Source organism: Leuciscus leuciscus (genome assembly GCF_965113295.1).
Source record: "Leuciscus leuciscus genome assembly, chromosome: 1".
Classification (NCBI taxonomy): domain Eukaryota; kingdom Metazoa; phylum Chordata; class Actinopteri; order Cypriniformes; family Leuciscidae; genus Leuciscus; species Leuciscus leuciscus.
This window is the reverse complement of record NC_138725.1, coordinates 69,564,343-69,586,242: the sequence shown is the minus strand read 5'-3', so window position 1 is coordinate 69,586,242 and position 21,900 is coordinate 69,564,343. Positions and strand designations below refer to the sequence as shown.

The 21,900-nt window shown below is 38.2% G+C and overlaps 1 protein-coding gene across 3 annotated transcripts in view; it reads left to right on the top strand.

The window, feature by feature from the left end:
- Positions 1-6,829: 6,829 nt before the first annotated feature.
- rai1 (retinoic acid induced 1) overlaps positions 6,830-21,900 on the top strand; it is a 61,663-nt gene continuing 46,592 nt past the window's right edge. For 2 of the 3 annotated variants that reach the window (XM_082184601.1, XM_082184600.1), the window contains exon 1: positions 6,831-7,512. The gene's annotated coding sequence lies outside the window, so the exon portion shown is untranslated. Of the gene's footprint in view, positions 7,513-21,900 lie in introns of all 3 variants that reach the window. The other variant, XM_082184599.1, reaches the window with a different exon arrangement.

The following is a 21,900-nucleotide window of genomic DNA, read 5'->3' as shown; positions in this document are numbered from 1 at the left end:
AGCCCATCTCTTATTTTCATGCACACCAGTGTTTATAACCTTTCCCACCGCTTGTATGAGCATCCCTGCCCAATATGTTCAAGACCACTGTCCTCTCGTCTCTATGGTAACAGTGAGACACCCTCTCCCCCAACACACACACACACACACAAACAGATTGATCATGTGCTCATGAGAGCATCTGACCCAAAGATCCCTCTCTCTCTCTCTCTCTCTCTCTCTCTCTCTCTCTCTGTCTCTCTCTCTCTCTCTCTCTCTCTCTCTCTCTCTCTCCTCACCCAGCGCTCATTAACATGATTCCTCTGTGTCAGGCATCCATTCACCATTAAAGTAACGTAAATGGAGGAGAAGAAAGCGACAGACATTCATTAATTGCTGTGGGGTGCTTCATTAGTGTGTCCCAAAAAGAGGCATGTGACACAATCTCCCCCTCAACAAGCCATTAATGAACCTGTGTCTACCTGCAATTACTATCTATCTATCTATCTATCTATCTATCTATCTATCTATCTATCTATCTATCTATCTATCTATCTATCTATCTATCTATCTATCTATCTATCTATCTATCTATCTATCTATCTATGTTTAAGAATGCATAGAGTAATATAGAGAATATAGTGTTGTAATGGAATTTATTTCTGCATTTGTTTTAGGAGAGTGACAGCCCCAGTCACCGGTGAATTTCACTGTATGTAAAAGAGGAGCCAGGAAATTCTGCTATATTTCTTTTTGTGAATTTTCTTTTCTGGTGACCTATTCCTTTAATAATTTCAAATTGCAGTAATACGATCAATAACAAACGAGAATGGTTTTGCATTTTTAAAATCCGGAATGATTGTCCTCTGTAAATCAGATATATACATAATAATAATAATAATAATAATAATAAATGTATATGTGTTCACTCCACTAGAGAATATTTAAGGCTGCATCCTAATCTAGTATTTATCCCAGTGCCTGAATGGATTTCATTTGTTAACAAGAGCAGATTCAAGAGCAAAACAAGAGCAGATTCAAGAGCAAAACAAGAGCAGATTCATTCAAAAAATTGTAAGACTTGATATTCTAGACAGAAAATCTGCATGTAAATAGTCTTGCGTGTTCAAGGTCGCACAGTGGCGCATTTCTGGAGAGAAATGAAATCCCAAATCAATCGGAGAGAAATACCGTCAGGCAGTGTCAGAACACGGTCAGAAATGCGGCGATCTAGTCCTTTAATATAGACTGGTTGTTTAGTGTGATTTTTGCACTTCCGGCTGAGATAATGAGATATGAGGGTTGTTGTGCAGTGATATTGATGACTGCATTCTGGATTCTGATTTGATGGTTGGTAGAGAGAGTATAAAGAAGTGTACTTGCAATGAAAGGCAGAAAGGTATTAGTATGCTTGGCTTATTTTTATTCATGACACAATCTGTGACACACACACACACTGCCTCATAAAAATCTCTCCAGCCTCAGTGTTTCTCCCCGGAGGAAAACACCTCAGGAGATCTGAGTTATGTCTTCTAAGTATTTACTTTATCTCAGATGTTTATCCTTAAATAGACCCAAATGAGAAATTAGGCTTTTAACATAACTTATTTCTGATCATTTTGGTCTTTCATGTTCATTCTTTTTTTTTTTTTTTTGAATTTTGAAATATTGAACTTCCCTTCTGAAAAATAAGAACATCTAAGTACACTTTAACTCTTTTAAAACCAAATGAAATGACACTTAATGATAAGTGTCTGACGATAATGATAAATAACAATAAATGAAAATGTTATAGTTCATAATTTTTTTTTAAATTAGTTAAGGTGTACTGCCGAATGTACTGACAAGCATTTATGATAAACTAAAATATACTTTGTATGTAATTTCTACTGAAACTTGTATATATATATATATCACTGATTCTTGAGAGTCGGGACAAAACACGTTTTAAAAAACTTTTTTGTAAAATACACACTATATCAATTAGAGTTATATGTTTCTGCAGAGAAAGGTCTTAGCTATTTAACCATGTAAAGGAACAGGTTCTAAATAAAAACACATTTTTAACAAATAAACATGTTTCCCTTCAGAACTGGATTTTTGTCAACTCCGTCAGACACACTTAAAAGTATACAATTTTAATTCTTCAAATCCAACAAGAATCTAAAGTTCTGAAGTATATTGTAATAGTGTTTAGTTACTCTGATATGTAAAAAAATTACAATATATAAACTTAAGTTGTGATGTCACACTATTCTGAAAACTCAGATTTCTAAATATTTGCATTTTCAAACTTTGATTTTAATTTCAATATTGTAAAAACAAAGAGGATGTAGATCAGATGGTCCTTTATTACAAAAACAACATAAACTGAGGGAAGAATATTTGTTTTTCCCCCAAAAATAACAAAAACATTCATACATCCAACGCTGTTGACGAAGATCTGACGGTGTTGACGAAAAACTGACGGTGTTGACAGAAAAACTGACGGTGTTGACAAATTTTTTTTGAATGTTTTACCTCCGATTTGTGAAATGTTCACCTGTTTGTCATGCCAGTTCTGACAATAAAGAGTAGTTTAAAACCACAATTAACGCTCTGTTTTCTACAACTTTCACTTAGGATCAAAAATCTGCCTTTAAACTTGAAAGAAATAAAGATTTGACATTTATCGTGATAATTATCGATATCGAATGATATAAAAAAAAATTACTGTGATAATTTTTTTTGCCCATATCGCCCAGCCCTACACTAGCTTCTCATTTCTCTATCTCTGTCTCTACATATAAATATATATATTAAAGTGCTGGCAAAGTTACACGTTACACAATAATAAGCAGACCACTGCCTGCCCATTCTCTACAAGTCAGATGTGTATGGTTAAATAATGCAATGCATGCTATGTATGTGCATTTATGTGTAAATAAAACCCTGAAATAACAGTTTAACCCTTCACTATATTCACAAATAATATTATATTTGCACATTAAGAGGTTATTGGTGGATTTGTCAACTCCGTCAGCTTACAGGTCAACTCCGTCAGACATAGAACCTGACTGAGTTGACGTCTGACGGAGTTGACGTAAGGGCATGTATTTTCCCGCCAAAACATGTATTGTACACTGCAGCTAGGTAGTTTTTCCTCAGTTGCTAGCTGTCCCAATAACCTCACTAAAATGCTTCAATTCAATCCACTATGGTTTAAAAAAAGTATCTTAACAGAAAGATGGTATTGACATGGTGCAGCTGTGACCATAGGAATATTGACATTGTTTGTCTAAAATATAAAAAAAATATAAAAATGTACCAGAGCATGTGTGGTAGTGCTGCATTCACCACAGGCAGGGAGATGAAAAGGGGTCCTCAGGGATATAGCTGGCCATGCTATTTCCTGATTTAAAGAGCTTTATGAAAAAATCTGACGGAGTTGATTTTTATGGAAAATATTGTTTGATGTTCACTTCATGCATTGTTTTTTATATTTATACCCCTTATTTTTTATTTGATATATACATATATATATATATATATGTTTGCACAATTTAGAGCTTTTTTAAAGTTTTTTGGGATGGTTAATATTGTGACCTCTTGCTGAGGAAAAGTGCAATAACATGGACCTTCTAACCACAGACCATACATTTAAACAAATTTTCCCAAAAAAGATAAAAAGGGTTATTCTAAAAATCAGATAGGTATATACAATTCCTTTAGATTTAACTTTGTAAGTATGTCAATCATGATGAATTTCTTAATTTTTGCTATAAATTAGACTTTTCTATGTGGGACATGTTTTGTCCCGACTCTCAAGAATCAGTGATATATATACAGTGGGGAGAACAAGTATTTGATACACTGCCGATTTTGGTTTTCCGGTTTTCCTACTTACAAAGCATGTAGAGGTCTGTCATTTTTATCATAGGTACTCTTCAACTGTGAGAGACGGAATCTAAAACAAAACTTCAGAAAATCACATTGTATGTGTATTAAGTTTTGTGTATTAATTAATAATACATTAATTAATTAATTATAAATAATTACATAATTACATAAAACATAAGTATTTGATCACCTACCAACCAGTAATGATTCCGGCTCTCACAGGCCTGTTAGTTTTTCTTTAAGAAGCCCTCCTGTTCTCCACTCATAACCTGTATTAACTGCACCTGTTTGAACTTGTTACCTGTATAAGGAGTGGAGTTACCTGTATAAAAGATAAAAGATACTCGTTACCTGTCTTGTATAAAAGACACCTGTCCACACACACTCAATCAAACAGACTCCAACCTCTCCACAATGGCCAAGACCAGAGAGCTGTGTAAGGACATCAGGGATAAATTTGTAGACCTGCACAAGGCTGGGATGGGCTACAGGACAATAGGCAAGCAGCTTGGTGAGAAGGCAACAACTGTTGGCGCAATTATTAGAAAATGGAAGAAGTTCAAGATGTCTGTCAATCTCCCTCGGCCTGGGGCACCATGCAAGATCTCACCTCATGGGACATCAATAATCATGAGGAAGGTGAGGGATCAGCCCAGGACTACACGGCAGGACCTGGTCAATGACCTGAAGAGAGCTGGGACCACAGTCTCAAAGAAAACCATTAGTAACACACTACGCCGTCATGGATTAAAATCCTGCAGCGCACGCAAGGTCCCCCTGCTCAAGCCAGCGCATGTCCAGGCCCGGCCCGTCTGAAGTTTGCCAATGACCATCTGGATGATCCAGAGGAGGAATGGGAGAAGGTCATGTTGTCTGATGAGACAAAAATAGAGCTTTTTGGTCTAAACTCCACTCGCCGTGTTTGGAGGAAGAAGAAGGATGAGTACAACCCCAAGAACACCATCCCAACCGTGAAGCATGGAGGTGGAAACATCATTCTTTGGGGATGCTTTTCTGCAAAGGGGACAGGACGACTTCACCGTATTGAGGTGAGGATGGATGGGGCCATGTATCGCGAGATCTTGGCCAACAACCTCCTCCCCTCAGTAAGAGCATTGAAGATGGGTCGTGGCTGGGTCTTCCAGCATGACAATGACCCGAAACACACAGCCAGGGAAACTAAGGAGTGGCTCCGTAAGAAGCATCTTAAGGTCCTGGAGTGGCCTAGCCAGTCTCCAGACCTGAACCCAATAGAAAATCTTTGGAGGGAGCTGAAAGTCCGTATTGCCCAGCAACAGCCCCGAAACCTGAAGGATCTGGAGAAGGTCTGTATGGCGGAGTGGGCCAAAATCCCTCCTGCAGTGTGTGCAAACCTGGTCAAGAACTACAGGAAACGTATGATCTCTGTAATTGCAAACAAAGGTTTCTGTACCAGATATTAAGTTCTGCTCTTCTGATGTATCAAATACTTATGTCATGCAATAAAATGCAAATTAATTACTTAAAAATCATACAATGTGATTTTCTGGATTTTTTTTTAGATTCCATCACTCACAGTTGAAGAATACCTATGATAAAAATGACAGACTTCTACATGCTTTGTAAGTGGGAAAACCTTTAAAATCGGCAGTGTATCAAATACTTGTTCTCCCCACTATGTGTATATATATATAGTATTTTTAAATGCACATTAATGTGAAGCTACAATTCAGCACATTTAAAATCTATCTAATATCTAATAACACATTACAGTTAAAATGATAATCAAGTACTTTACATGTGCTTTATGTTGGTCAACGCATCAAAATAAGTGCACTTCTTTAGCACATGATACAATGTTATTCAAACGATGAGTTAAAATGTATTTGAAAGTTACATGTTGGCATTATTACAAAGTATACTTTTAAAAGACTGTCAATAAAGTTTTATTTAATTAACATTATATTAACTGCAAGTCCCATTTTCTTTGAAATATACCTTTAAGGTGTGAAGTACACTTAAAGTTCACATTCAAAACAATTGAGTTTTCACAAGTGATGAAAAATCTGAGCACAGTTTGAGAGTTTTATTAAACTCTATCTTGAAACTGGTACCATTGACTTCCATAGTAGGAAAAAATATATAGCCTACTATGGAAGTCAATGGTACCAGAAACTATCTGGTTACTGACATTCTTCTAAATATCTTCCTTTCTGTTCAGCAGAAGAAAGAAATGCATAGGTTTGAAACAACATGAGGGTGAGTATATGCTGACAGAATTTTCATTTTAAAGTGGAGTATCCCTTTAAAGATATATAGCCTACTATGGAAGTCAATGGTACCAGAAACTATCTGGTTACTGACATTCTTCTAAATATCTTCCTTTCTGTTCAGCAGAAGAAAGAAATGCATAGGTTTGAAACAACATGAGGGTGAGTATATGCTGACAGAATTTTCATTTTAAAGTGGAGTATCCCTTTAAAGATATATAGCCTACTATGGAAGTCAATGGTACCAGAAACTATCTGGTTACTGACATTCTTCTAAATATCTTCCTTTCTGTTCAGCAGAAGAAAGAAATGCATAGGTTTGAAACAACATAAAGGGTGAGTATATGATGACAGAATTTTCATTTTAAAGTGGAGTATCCCTTTAAAGATAACATGAAATGTCTTGAAAGGGGGAGCTTTCTTACTTGTGTTCATATATTTTCCTTTAAAACAGGAAGTTTATCACGAGGTCATCCCTTTTTCTTTTTTCTTTTTTTTTACATTACAACATTAAAAAACAATTGTTCACATTACAGCCCTGAAACAAGTTTTGCTACTCGCTTTTGCTAATCAGTTGCAGGTGACAAAGGGGGAGGTGCATTCTCCCTCTAGAGATCACCTGATTGGGCAAACATTTGCATATGCCTGTGAGTGCAGTATGAGTCATCGGCCGAGTACGCTAGCATAAATGACCTCAAAACTCCCATTTAGATTTTACAGGGTCTCCATTTGTCCTCTGTTCAATTCTCAGTGCTGTCAAGGAAGAAATAATTGAAATATTAAAGAGATCTCGTTTGTGATTTTTCTCATCTATGGCTCTCTCCTCATCTAAGCGAACTCTTTCAACTCCCGACTCATCCACACCACACTCTTTCTCTTTACGCTGCGCACACACACGCGCACGGTGCATTTCGCCGCTCCGATGAGAGATCGCCAACCTGTGAGACAGCCTTTGAAGCTGACATCTTTCCCCTCCATCTCTGTCCTCTCTCTCTCTCCCCGCTAGAGCAGGTGGTCTCCCCCCTTCACAAATCAGCATTCACACACACATTCGCTGGCTTGCGAGCCCCCCTGAGCTAATTCCATTATACATTCCGTCTGGAAGTAAGAGAGGACTGCCCTCTAATTGCTTTCTTATCCCCCTGAGCCCGCTTTCTCTCCTTTACGCTCGTCTCTTCTCCTCCAAACAGCACCCCCAACCCCGTTCGGTCCACCCCCAGCCCCCGCCCCGCTCCGAACATGGCAGCAAAGGGAAGGAGGAAAGTGAAATAGAGCGAGAGAGACTAGGAGAGAGAGAGACAGGGAGAGAGACGAGTCTGCCACTGACAGGGAATATCTGCCATTTTCCGCGTTGCAGGAGGACCTGATCCAGAGGACCGGGATCCAGGCACAGGCACCACCGCAGGTAGAGACGCATGTTTCTCCACATTTAAGGCGCTTAATGTCAGTGTGAGCGGATGGATGGATGGATGAGTGGCTGGGACTGAGCGCTGCTGTGCGTCTCCAGAGCCGCATGCATGGGGACAGGGGGGCGTGTTGGATAACAGGCTGCACATGTGTTTGCCGTTGCGCTCAGAGTCTGATCTGAGTTCAGTTTAGTCCTGCACTAATCGCGTTTCGAATTATTGCAAGGTAAACTACGGCACTGATCTCAAATCAGGCAACTCTTACTATAGCAACAGATGCTGTACGAGAGGGATGTTTGTATGTTGTGTTGGCGTCAAAACTGTATTTGGTATGTGGTACGAGCTCATACACTCTTAAAACTCTTCTCTACCAAAAGAAACGTTCAGTGAATATTTATAAATAACATGTTTTCACTGTAAAGTGCAATGGAATGATTCCATTAAAGGTTCTTCGATGCCAATAAGAAACCTTTATTTTCAAGAGTGTAGCTATGTGAGTATTTAAATATTAAAAAGCAAATTTTAAATATGCAATCTAAACGTGAAACACGTGCAATTTGTCCATGGATCCGCTGAAATGTGAGCTATATTTGGAGCCGAAATCAAAAGCGACTCAAAACTATGACGTGCTCTTGTGTTTATATCGAAGACGCATTATGCAAATGAGGAGTGTGTTGCGCTTTATATGGAAATGTGTTTGTGTGATTCTATGAGTAAGATTTAGTGATGAAAGCATCGTATCACTCATATGCATGGATCCGCAGACGAAATGTGTGAGGCAAAAATTAAAAACAACACAAAACTTCATCGTTTATTTCAGACTGCAGTTTAGACTGCAGTGTCACAGCTGACTGATATTGATGCTCTGAACGGACCCTCTCTGCAAGAATCCATTTCGAGACGTGTGTGTGTGTGCGCGCGCGCGCGCGTGTGACTGACAGGCGGAGAGCGCTGTGTGTGTGTGTGTGTGTGTGTGTGTGTGTGTGTGTGTGTGTGTGTGTGTGTGTGTGTGTGTGTGTGTGTGTGTGTGTGTGTGTGTGTGTGTGTGTGTGTGTGTGTGTGTGTGTTGGTATGTGTGAGATGGACAGATACGGAGTGGAGAGAGGTGAGATGAATATGAAGGCGGGGAGAAAAATGGAGGGATAGCATGAATATGTGAGTGAACTATAAAAGAGGAAAAATTGATACCAACATCTGCAATAACATACTAGACGCATCTACTGGAGAGAGAGAAAAAAAAGGTCGCAACTGTATTCCCAAGGTTAAGAGCGTCACTCTGCATGTAAAATAACCCAAGACATCAGCAGACTAGATCATGTGCCAAACGCTTGCTGGGGGAGGCGGTATGATCACAATCTTCTATCACAGGATGAGTCATATTATATTATAAATAAATTCCAGTAAAAATATGAGATAGAATACCATATAAATGATGTAACATTTAATATTATTATTTAATGTTATATTAATATTTAATATTATTACATACCACCATATCATATTATATCACTTACTATTTTTTTTTTTTTTTTTTTTTGGATGATCCAGTAAATTAAATATTTCACATTTAGACTTTTTGCATTTAGAACATGATGAATACAAACCAAAATATAACTGTAAGCTGCCAGTAAAAAATAAGATTTTGATCTATACCTATATTTACCTTAATCTATTTTTATTTTCCAATAAAATATTTAAACATCATATACGTTTGATATCTAAACAAGATATATTTAAATGAGAAGCAAAATATTCTGACATTTCAGAGAATATAGTATACTTTTACTCCACTGACATAAATGTTCTTATTTTAAACACAAACGTTACAATTTTTGTTAGACTTTTGCTTAAAATGAAATTAAATACATATAGTTGAAATAATAATAATAAAATGTGTTCTTACTCTAATGACATTCTTATTTTAAACACAAACCTTGCTCTATTTTTACCTTATGATTTATGCTTAAAATGAAATGAAATAAATATAGTTGAAATAAATAATAAATAAATAAATAAATAAATTGTTTTAAACATTAAGTTTTATTGAGTTTTTACTACATTGTTCTTACTCCAATGACATTCTTATCTTAAACACAAACCTTACTCTATTTTTTACCTTATGATTTATGCTTATACTGAAAGTAAATAATAAGTAAATAAATTGTTTTAAGGATTAAGTTTTACTACATTTTTTTACTACATTTTCTTACTCCAATGACATTCTTATTTTGAACTCAAACCTTTCTCTATTTTTACCTTATGATTTATGCTTATACTGAAATTAAATAAATAAATATAGTTGAAATAAATAATAAATAAATAAATAAACACATTGTTTTAAGAATTAAGTTTTACTCAATTTTTACTACATTTTTCTTTCTCCGATGACATTCTTATTTTAAACACAAACCTTACTCTATTTTTACTGTATGATTTATGCTTTAAAAATAAATAAATAAATAAATAAATACTGGAAAACAAGGAAAAAATAACGATTAAGAAAATGATTTTGCACTGCAATGCCTATTTTTTTATTTTTTTGAAAATCAAATGAAAAATATCAAGCAAATTAAAACTTGATGATGCAAATCAAAAGATCAGATTATCATAAATGAATAATACTTGTGGTTTCAGAGCAAACCCAGCTTCATAAATAAACACTACACAGAGCTAAAAACGACATTATAATGACTCTGAATTCTGATTGGATGAGCCACATCAAAGCTGTTCCAAAATAGCTGATATAAACACTTCCAGTGAATTCTATATTAATGCGGCAAGTTGTGACGTTGCCCTGCAACCATAAACTGCTAAACCCTGCTTCACGTTTCTGCCCTCAAAAACAAGTTCTTGGCCATCTTGACTGACTCTGTATTTGTGCAGTTTTCCATATTTTCTCATTGCTCTCATGTGTAAACAACATAACGCAGTCCTGGCCGTGTAAATACAGCTATACCGCGCATATATCATGCAAAATACCGCCGCACAGTCTATACCATCACATCGCCCAGCCCTACATGGTGCTATATCGTATTTTGTCAGTGACTATAGCGTGGAGGCTGATGCAATCCACTGAAACTGTCACACACCTGAGGGTCAGTCAGAGAACAACCATGAAAAACAGAACGAGAGAGAGCGAGAGAGAGAGAGGGGTATCGGAAACCGTCGGCTCTTTCAAGAATAGAAGGTGATGGGAAAGAAATTAGATAGAGGCGGTGGGAAAGAGTAGACAGAGAGAGAGAGAGACAGACGGATATGAGGTGAAGAGAGGAAAGACAGCACCCCTCCCCCTCTGCTGTTTTCTAGGTGCGAGAGTCCTGAGCAACAATCTGGCACGGCTCAAAACAGATCCATAAGGTCAGGACGGGGCAGAGCGAGCGAGGGAGGAAGAGACGAGAGGAGCGATGGAGGAATTATTTATCTCCAGATGCCGCTGTCTATGCAGCACTGGGCTCAGCAGTCTTTTTACAGGAAATGAATGGATGAAGAGAAGAAATAAACAACAAACTCGACGGTCAGGGGGTCAGATGTGTGACACCGTAATGAATCAACGCCACGGGAACGTTTCACGAATGCGCCAGGCTCAGACGTCTTATAACCGTGATGTCATATTTACAGACGAATGATCTGTTTGAAGTTGAAGTGTGTGATTTCTGCTCTAGTAGTGGCAGTGTAAAAAAAAAAATTGTTTCCTCACAAGTTTCCTGGACACTCACCGCCATCTGCCATTGGCCAATCAAACAGACAGTCCCGCCCCTAAACTCTGAGCATTGGTTGGGTCAATGTGCACTACTTACTTACATGATTTTATGTAATATAATGTTATATAATATACATTTTTCAATTGTAGTCTTTTAAAAAGGCATCTGAAATCTAAACTAAGTGCAATGTAGTGTTGTCAGAAATATAGGTTTTTCGATACATGTGTTCGATACATCGATACTGAAATATCTGAAATGTGAAATCCGCAGAATAGATACACGATACCAGCTGCACTTTCTCACTCTCTCTCATCTCTCCGACTCACAAACCCATCTCTCCTCACTCACTCGCTTCATTTGCTCCGGATGAATATTGTTGCTGTTAAAGGGCTTGAATTTCGACATGAGATTGCGTGTATTGCGCATAATTGTACTCATTCCCATAGATCTTGTGCTCACACCCAAAGTGCACTCACATAAAGCCACCACTCAGGACTAAATTTAGTTATTTTATTGCGTTTAAACAGTCACACTCAAAATAATGTAAAAATGCCGGTCTTGGCGAGCATTCATGTAAACACAGTCAGTTGTTTTAAGTGAACGTAAACAATTGAGAAAGATAACGCATGTGTAACAGTAATGGATCGGTGTGTCGGCTCTTAAAGTGACAGCAGCCTAATATACCTGCTGCCAAATTAGGAGATAATATTAAAAATATCTATATAGCAGCTTTTCCCCGTGGTATCGATGTCAGAATTGTGGCCAGTGAAAATGCTGAGTCGCTACTCGCTAGTAACTTTGGAAAACCACTAGCGACAGTGACCAATAAAGTTAGTCGAGCCCTGTTTGTACGGGTAATTAAGTAAAAATTATTCTTTCTCGGCACATATTGTTGGATAAAACCCGTTCACACCAAGGACGATAACTATGATAATAAACAAAGATATAGTTCTAAAAAACCAGTCTCAATATAAAAGAACAGCAGAGTTCATGCCACAACTGTAACAGTAACGGCACAGAGAAACAATGTTGGTGATATCACTTTCAGAAGAACGCTTTTTTCCAGCTGATTAGCGATAAAAATATTGACAGCCAATCAGAATCCATGCTGCTTCAAAGACCTCAAGCATTTAATGCGACAGACGGCAAAACTGCCGCACGAGCTTATAATAAACAGAACGATGTCGTCCACTGCTGTTGACGCTAATATAGTTATCTTTATTGATATCTTTATAGTTGTGTGAATGGGCCTTAATGTGTGATCTGGCTTGATCTCTCGTTTTCTGGGCCATTAATTGTGGATGTGCATGTTTGTGTAACTGTCTGTGTGTGGCTGTGCGTTATGGACTCATGCCCTGTTGTTTCTGATTGTGTGTGTGTTTACGTCCCTCATTTCCACGTGTGTCTGATCATACACATCTGTGTGCGATTGGGAGCGTGTGACGCATGGCGTTGGTGGTGGGCCTATGCTGCACGGTGAAATCGCTTGGATGTCATCCAGCTCAGTGGAAGGTCATCTAGCATTTCTCCAAATAGATCCAGCCTTCATTTCCACTCCACAGCCGCTGTATTTACCAGTCCACTGGCCCAGAACGCTAGTGCGCACACACACATGCGCACACAAACACTCCTGCTTCCTGCCACGCCTCACTACTGACAAACCGATTGCTGAGAAACGAGTACTTAATAAAAAAGAAAAAAAAAAAGAGGCATTTATTTTGAGCTTCGCTTAATTTGTTATGAAGGAAGTAACGGTTCCAGTGCTTTCCATGGCTTAGGTTTAGCGCAATTGAATTGTCCTGAAACTGCATCACTCACGTAGGCAATACGCGTTTGATTCCAGTGGTTTCTAGGGTGTTCTAGGAAGTGTTCACTGATGAATTGAAAATATTTAATAATGCTTTTGTATATTTTATAATGAAAATAAATATTTTTAAAAAAATTACTGGGAAAATTAAAACAGATTTTTTTTTATGACTTTAGAGCTAAGTAACATACAATTATTTTTTAAAAGTTTATAGTTTCATTTTTAGAAAATATTAATGTATATTGTAAAACTTTCCATTAAACATGATAATGCCACTACATAGCAATAACAAAAGACTCTGACGATCAACTTAATGCTGTTAAACATTTTTAAATGATACCAGTTAACTTTGGCAGCCCTAAATTAATCCAAAAATTGTAAAATAATATCAACAAATAAACATGACTAAACAAACATTAAATGATCTTTTTTTTTTTTTTTTTTTTTTTACAAAAAAACATCTTAAAACGAAAACTAAACCAAACTGAAAATCAAGCATAGCGTTAGTTGTGGCAGGTCACGTTCGTCAAGCTCACATCAGTTGACTCTCAGCTATTGCATATGACTGTCTCCATAAGATATTATATTATAATTATATTATAATCAGTATTATCAGCAGCTATCGCGTTTCTCAGGAGCTTTACCCTCCTGCATCCCCAGCTCCTCCTCTCGTCCAGTCAGGATTGGCATTCTGATTCCCCTTTGAATCAGACTAAATTCTCGAATTATGTTGTACATTAAAATATTGACATGAATGATATCTGCAATACATTCATGTTGGTTCTGTTCTGTTTACCCTAAGGGGGGTTATTGCTGCTCTTATCCATCATGCTAGGCTGCATGAATGCGCAGGGAGTTCTTGCCCAGGGCCGGGTTTCCCGATAACGATGTATCTTAGCTCTTAAGAGCGCTCTCTACGTGCAAGGTTACGAACGCTCGCAGCAATTCCACGAGCGTTTCCCAAAAATGCACTTAACATGAACGCGCGAGAATGCGCTCTACGTGCTACTTAAGAGTCGCTGTCCATTCGTGAAGTGCTGAAACATAACCTTATATGGAACGTTTAACCTAATAATCGTCATCTGTTGTGGATTAGCAATCAAGACAAGTCTATATAAAGCACCTACAGGCGGAGGCACTGACAAAATAGCTAAAAAATAAAATAAAAAATAAAGATTCCTTTCAAAAAGATGAAATTAATGTCCTTTTAGAGGAGATAGAGTGAAACAAAGATGTAATTTTTAACAGATTAAAAGGATTTCTTTTATTTATTTTTTGTTCATTCTTTTAATTTTGATTAAAATTATTAGATTAAATTATTTCTATTTTTTGTTTTGTTTTCTGACCTTTTTAATTATTTAATTTATACATTAATTTAACCAACAACAAAAAAAGAGTAATAAAGTGTACAATAAAGTACAATCAAACCTTATATTATAATCACATTGCATTTGAATAAAGTTAAAGGTGTAATCTGTCGGTTGTCCTGCAGGTGTCCTCATAAATCTGTCTTCTTACGATGAACTTGGTGATGTACGATTACTCCAGAGCACTCGTAGATCTACGAAGATTTTCAAGTGCTACTTAAGCTACGATGCTTTTGGGAAACAGACCGTAATATTAAGATCAGTCGTACGATCGTTTTTACGATCAACTTAGGCTTACGATGCTTTTGGGAAACGCAGCCCAGAACAGAACCATCCCGCCAAAACTAACTATATGCTAATTGTCAATCGTATTTGACGATAGTGGTCCTGACAGGACTTGCTGGTTCAATCTGGTTACTAAGGTGTTCTGGGTGGTAGCTACCCAGCAAGCAATAGCTGTCATTTCACCGTCTAGGTTAACTATAGGCTCGATATAGTTCAGCTATGAGTAACCCACTTCTAGCCAAAATAACCTTGAATTTGGTTACATGTCATTTTTTGCCAAAATAACTTGCGAGATGCGTGATATTCCATCATGTACGCAAAGTAAACAGTGATTACAAGGTGTTTGGTTTCATTTCTTCACTCATTTCATTTCTTTGTTAAATAATTGATGACTAGTCTATTCTTGGGCTATGGTTTAGACATCTATTACATTTTCACTGACAGCCCAAATGTTGCCTTGTTTTAGCCTAGATGTCAGGGCTGTGTTTGGACGGCTTTTAGACGTCTTTTTAACGCAAAATTGCTTGCTGGGTGTAATCCCTCCGGTTCCACTCGCTCCGAGCGGGATTCAAACCGCCGTTTCCACGCTAACAAGGACGCTAATGACGCCAGGAGAGTGAGGTTTACACACACAGTCTGAGTTACACTAGCGTTACTCAAACGTCTCTCTGATATATTCCAATACATAATTAAAGTCCTTCCTTCAATGCAAGTCTTAGAGTGTTCAAATAACAGCGCAACTTCCTCAACAAGCCACGCGATGTGAGGTTCATTCAAGTCCATGGCACAAACAATAATCCGCTAGGGTTTAATATTTAGGGTTAATGGTTTAGAACAAACCCCTAACCCTGAGTATGAGCAACAATTATAGCCATGCATTACCAAGGACAGTAATAAGTGGAAAAGGGCATTGAAATCTTTGGCAAATATATGGCAAAGCTCAAATCTACTGGTTCAGGTGGAACGCACAGGTTTGAGTCTCCGCAGAGACCGAGTGAAAGCATTTGCATGTGATTTATTTGTGTCCCAATTCTGACTGTATGTGATCCATACCACATCCCCTCGGGAGAGACCAGCTGCACAGACCAATTTACCACCTAGCATCAGCACATCCCGGGCCACGAGTGTGCGACACTATCAAGGGCACCTACAGGTGGTGTGAGATCTCCAGCGGCGCTGTTCGATCTCTTCCGGAGTCCGCAGAGCAACGAGGGGGATTGCGTGGGATTTTTAACGACTCTCATGGGCCGGTGGGAACAGATGAAAGGGGGAGGGGGGATTTTAAGCCGTACTGTTGCAGATGATTTTTTTTTTTTTCATGATCACAGCAGCACTGGAGCATTTGAAAAGTTCTGCGGCCTCAAACAGCCGTTTGAATTATATAACCGTTAGAAGGAGGGCGACGGCGCATAGTCTAACGTTAGCGTCAACAAGGACCGCACAACAAGGTACTATAGTCAAAAAGGGGTTTGCTTTTGAAAAGGAACCAAAAACTAATCCTTTCATAGCACTACAAAAGCTGACAACTGCATTGGTTTGATTTGAGAAGATCTCATGGCTTGTCTTCACTGGCAGACACGATTAGTTCACTGTCTATAAGGATTGCTGCGTCAAACAGGATGTGTGTGTTGAGTTGCGTGTGTGTGTGTGTGTGTGTGTGTGTGTGTGTGTGTGTGTGTCGGGGTTGGGGAAGGAAAGAGACGATCTCTTGGGGGACGACGTGTATCGGGACAGTAAAGTGGGCCATGAACACACATCTCTGTCTTAGATTTGGAAAATGCTGTTAAGCCTCTTTAATTGCACAAAATATATACAGTAATTTATCTGTCCTCTCCTGTACATGGCAATAATCCTTTTCTAAATTTAATTTAAAAAAAAATCATAACATTACATTTACTTGAGAAGCAAAATTGTACAATATATTAAGACCTGTTTTGTAAAATAAAGCATGAATTAAGAATACATCTAATACAGTTTAGTGAGGTTTGTGCTTAAAACACACAAAAAACTAAACAAAAACAATACAGACAGACAACACCAGGTTAGGCTACTTTTGATATGAAACAAAGTCTCAGCTTTTAAATTCAGTCAATTTTATTACAAAAGTCCGTTGTGACGCTGTTAGTAGCATCAGAAGGTATGTTGAAAGATATAGTACAGCAGCAGCTTACAGTATCGTGTCTCGTTCGATGAGGGTTTCAAACGCGTAAAAGACGTGAATAAAACAGCTTGTGAACAATGTCACGTAAAGCCATTCAATGACCTAGTTAGCTAGAAAAAACTTTATTGAGGAGCATTTTGCGAAATATATGCACTATATTACATATTTATTATATTTTTTACTCTTGTATCATTAAAAATATTATAAAACCTCATTATATTAATTGAATAAGAATGAATTGTTAATTATAATCTTTAATAATAATACCAGCAACTTAAGGTACATTTACACAACAACGATATGCTTAAAACTGAAACCATTGTCAAAATCTTTTCACACGGATCCGCGAAAACGTCTTAAAACCCTGTATTCTGCTGCCAGGCCATTAGATGGCGATGAAATACGAAATACGCATGTGCGTGACGTCATCGTCTTCAGAGATTCGCATTTTTGTTGTTTACATGGAGAAACTTCCACTTTGAAACCCGTTTTCAAAACTGTGTTTTTAGGCACCCAAAACACCTTTGTCGTGTAAACGGACGGCCAAAACACATAAAAAGTTTGATGTTTTTAGTTAAAAAACGGTGTCGTGTAAACAGCCCCTTAGTTGAGAGAGATTTGTTTCCCAGATAGCAACATAGTGTCGGCCCAGATCCGGCCCAAATCTGGTACGCATTGAATCCACATGTACCAGATGTGGGCCGGATCTGGGCCGACACTATGTTGCTTGCTTGGTTCCTTGAGAAAAATGAACATGTAGGCCCTACTATACCTGATCTTTAGCCAAATGTATCGATGTTGAATCAAAATCAGAATCGCAAGAATTTTCAGCCCAGGTATTTGGCTTTCAAAATCCACTTGGCTAAAAAAAAATCTGAGAGAGCACGTCTGAACTGTGCATGGATACAGGCCACCACCAGCAGCGGAAAACAATGCCCTCGGCACTTTACCGTCGGCAAAGACAATGGGTGCCCTGCGCCGCAGGCGCTGATAATGGTGCAGGCACGCTGCTGGCACACACACGCCACGTCAAAACAGAGTGAGAGAGAGAACGAATGGGAGAACACTGCAGATGAAGGGACGCAGACAGCAGAGATGCCCAACCCACTGCCTGTCTGTCTGATGTGTGCGTTTGCGGCCGTGTGTGTAATCATGAGTGCGTGTGTGTGTAGGCTGTAGTGCTTCCATCGCCTGGGAGGGCCCGTCAAAGAGGACACCACGAAAGCTGGGGTGACAGAAACACACCCCTCCTCCACAAAAACACACGCATACACAGGCACGCTAGCCAGCCAGAGAGGCCGCAGACTGCTCTCGGCCGCGTGACGCTAACTAGCCGCGCTTCCATTATTAATGTCAGTCATACTCCGGACACACTCGCGGTGCAGTTAGCCTGTCTGTACTCATCCACGCACACACAAGGACAAGCAAACATTCTCCTCTGCGTCTCGGCTCGCCTCTAGACTGCTAACACCCGCGTCCTGCTACAGGCGATCAGGGTGTAGAGCGCTGCACACTGCTGTCTGTCTCTGGGCTTTTGTGCGGAGAAGTAGAAGAAGTAGGCTATGCTCCAAAATAGCATCTTACCATAGGCTACTACTCATACTATTTGCAGCATTACAGAGCTTGGGATTCGGAATACCCAAATAACCTAATACATTTGCCAAAATGTGCAGCACTATATAATAGTAGGGTACAACGGGGCTAAAGGCACACCGGGGTAAAAGGATCCTTTGATTTTGTTTTCCTCTAAATCAGTAGATGGCACAAAAACTTGTGCTTTTTTAAGGTGCACGTGGAAATTTGTCTGATCCTTGATGCGATCGCGGGCAGCAGCGCAAAGCTGATTCTGTGCTAATTTGATCTAATATTTTGTTTTTAAAATGTTGTAGATTTAAGTAGCAAACGAGAATCGCTTGTTAATGATTGCTTGTAGAATCTTGTTGATGATTTTCAGTTTTGTTCAAGGTAATTAAAGCAACAGTTTTTCAATAACGGAAGAATATGTAAAAGTATGGTATCTGGAGTAAAAAGCACCCCTGCTTTTTGGGCGAAAGGCACAATTATAAACATTATTAACATCTGGCTAACTTTTCCATTTGTTGACATGACATGGTTAGATTCATATGGTAAATATCATATTTTAAGTTGGGTGTCCACCTTAGAGATAATACCCATATTTATAATGACACCATCATATTTAAAAATATGATATTAATCATGCCATATAATAAACTATGATTTAATGTTGCTACAGTAAATGTATATTAAATTATTATAGGATCTCATTCAATGCTTTCAGAATCTTTACTTTTTAAAATAATTGTATTTGTTTTTAAAATATATTTTTATATTAACATTTTAATGTCTATTAGTATAGTATATTAGTATATATATTGGACAAAATGTAATTATTTTATTTATCAAAATAAACCGAAAATAGTGCACACTTTGCTAAAGTGGTTGTTTTGAACATTATTAAAAAATATATTATTATTTGTATAAATACAATGTGCCCACCTCGCCAAATCATACGTTTATAAGATTTTTAAACAAAATAAACCACTTTTTTTTCTTTTTCTGCAGTCATACACTTTGGGAGTAGTGAAAAGCACGTTTCCCTTAAGGTTGTGCCTTTAGCCCCATTGTACCCTATAGTGTATAATATACAACAAAGCAATTTGTTCATAATTTCATGCTGACATACTCCTCTTATCATTTTTGTAGTATGTATATTGTGCATGAAGGGAGCTTGTATTCATGGAATACCAAATAACCTTCAACATTTGTCAAAATGTGCAGTATACCGGTTATTTAAAAGCACCATACTAACATACTATACTCACACTATTTCTGCAGTATGCAGTATGTACTGTATATTGCGCAGTAAGAGAGTTTGTATGCATGGAATATCACAATGACCTATTTGCCAAGTATTTGTAGAGGCATAATATACAACAAAGCACACTGTAAATATGTATGGAATTGCATACTAATATACTACTCTTATTATTTTTGCAGTATGTAGCATGTATGTTGTGCACGAAGGGTGGTTGAATGCATGGATTACCAAATAACCTACTGCATTCGCCAAAATGTGTAAATAAAGGGGAACACTATGGTTAGAATTGCATACTAAACATATACTCCTCATGCTTCTGCAGTATGTATATTGAGAACAATTTTCTTTATGCAAGAAGTTTCTAGATGACCTGGCTGCTATGTTTAAAATAGCATATACTGTACTGACACACTACTCACATGCATGTGCATGAAGGGAGTACCAGTTTGTATGCATGAAGGGAGTACCAGTTTGTATGCATGGAATACCAGGATGACCTACTACAGTACATGCACTAAAATGTGTAGTATACAGCAGAGCACATTGAGGACGTGTTTGGTATTGCATACTAACATTTATTATTTTTTCTGCAGTATGCAAAGACCCATTTATTTCCAAGATGCGACACCTTTCATTAAATGAAGCATGCAACATGTGAAAGCATACTGCTGTTTGAACTGTTTAGTTTATTGATGCATAATGCATACTAGTGTTCTGTTGAAAACAGCCATAGACAAGCAGGAGCAGCAGCAGACATGTATGTTGTAGGTAGTGAGTGTGATTAATCACAGCGTCTCTCTCTCTCTCTCTCTCTCTCTCTCTCTCTCACACACACACACACACACACACACAAACACCTTTGTAAAGGACCGATGAGAATATGCCATAGTGCGTGTATTTTCATATGGCAATTTGTACACACGCACAGACACACACTCGGAATGATTGTATACTGTATATCATGCACACACACACACACACACACACACACACACACACACACACACACACAAATGCATCTTCAGAGTTAAAACGCATGCTGCCATGCACACGCATACACATACAGAGCAATTTAAAAAGATGCACATTCATATTCAAACACACACACACACACACACACACACACACACACACACACACACACACACACACACACACACACACACACACACACACACACACACACACTTACACTAATCATTTAGACCCCCCCACCTGTCTGTCTGCCTCCCTCTCCAATAGATATCTACACACACACACACACACACACACACACACTTCATTTAGCCCGACTCACCTCTCTCCCATTACACCTCTCCAACAGACACACACACACACACACACACACACACACACACACACACACATGCACAAACATAGGGGGATCTATCAACAGAGCACATCCTCTTCATATAATCACACACAGACACACACTCATCCATTCGTCCGCTTTCTCTACCTCCCCCGCCCATACAGCTGTCTGTAGTGCTGGTGTGTGTGTGTGTGTGTGTGTGTGTGTGTGTGTGTGTGTGTGTGTGTGTGTGTGTGTGTGTGTGTGTGTGTGTGTGTGTGTGTGTGTGTGTGTGTGTGTGTGTGTGTGTGTGTGTGTGTGTGTGGAGAGAGGCAGACACAGCATTACCATGGCTGCTGTGAGTCATACTGAAGCCACACAAATCAATACTATAATAATCAGCACAAACATCATGTTCTTCACACTCATGTGCGCCCACATAAACACACTCCGTTAAAATAAAGGTTCTCAGGTACGGTGCTTTGGAGACTTTAAAGGCTCTTACGTCGTATGTGCTTCAGATCAGTGTATTCGTTTGTAAGTTCTTTAAAACAATTGAGAATAAAAAGCTCTTTTTAAAATTCTTTTTAGTTCTAAGAGGAACCATAAAGCATAGCAACATACTAACAACCACAAGCAACCACCTAATACACACCAACAACTGCATAGCGCTTACTATACCTTATGTAATATACCAGTATCACTTTACAATAAGGTATCATTTGTAAACATTAGTTAATATATTGACTAACATGAACTAACAATGAGCAATAATTTGTTACAGTATTTATTAATCTTTGTTAACATTAGTCAATAAACATACAGCTGTGCATTGTTTGTTATGTTTGTGGTCAAAAGTTTACATACCCCTTGCAGAATCTGCAAAATGTTAATTATTTTCACAAAATAAGAGGGATCATACAAACTGTGTGTTAT